This window comes from Notothenia coriiceps, unplaced genomic scaffold (assembly GCF_000735185.1).
Source record: "Notothenia coriiceps isolate Sejong01 unplaced genomic scaffold, NC01 NC01_scaffold00032812, whole genome shotgun sequence".
NCBI classification, from domain to species: Eukaryota; Metazoa; Chordata; class Actinopteri; order Perciformes; family Nototheniidae; genus Notothenia; species Notothenia coriiceps.
This window is the reverse complement of record NW_011365513.1, coordinates 189,807-190,138: the sequence shown is the minus strand read 5'-3', so window position 1 is coordinate 190,138 and position 332 is coordinate 189,807. Positions and strand designations below refer to the sequence as shown.

The following is a 332-nucleotide window of genomic DNA, read 5'->3' as shown; positions in this document are numbered from 1 at the left end:
TACGCTGTTTTGAGGAGCACTTCTTCCTGGAACAGTTACAGAAACTTATGGGACACTAAAGCCCCTTGAGAGGAATCGTGTGTGTGTGTGTGTGTGTGTGTGTGTGTGTGTGTGTGTGTGTGTGTGTGTGTGTGTGTGTGTGTGTGTGTGTGTGTGTGTGTGTGTGTGTGTGTGTGTGTGTGTGTGTGTGTGTGTGTGTGTTAGCTGTTTCAAACTGCCATCTGCTGCTCCTTCTCCTTTCACTGATCTCTTTTCTTCTGCAGCTCCTTCTCCATCTCCTCCTTATTCATCTACAAATTACCCACTAATGCTGCTTCCCTCCCCCCCCCCCC

General features: G+C 48.8%; 1 protein-coding gene across 1 annotated transcript in view; it reads right to left on the bottom strand.

The window, feature by feature from the left end:
* The window catches only part of nol4lb (nucleolar protein 4-like b), an 80,478-nt gene that overhangs the window by 1,216 nt on the left and 78,930 nt on the right, over positions 1-332 (bottom strand). The gene's annotated exons all lie outside the window — the stretch shown is intronic.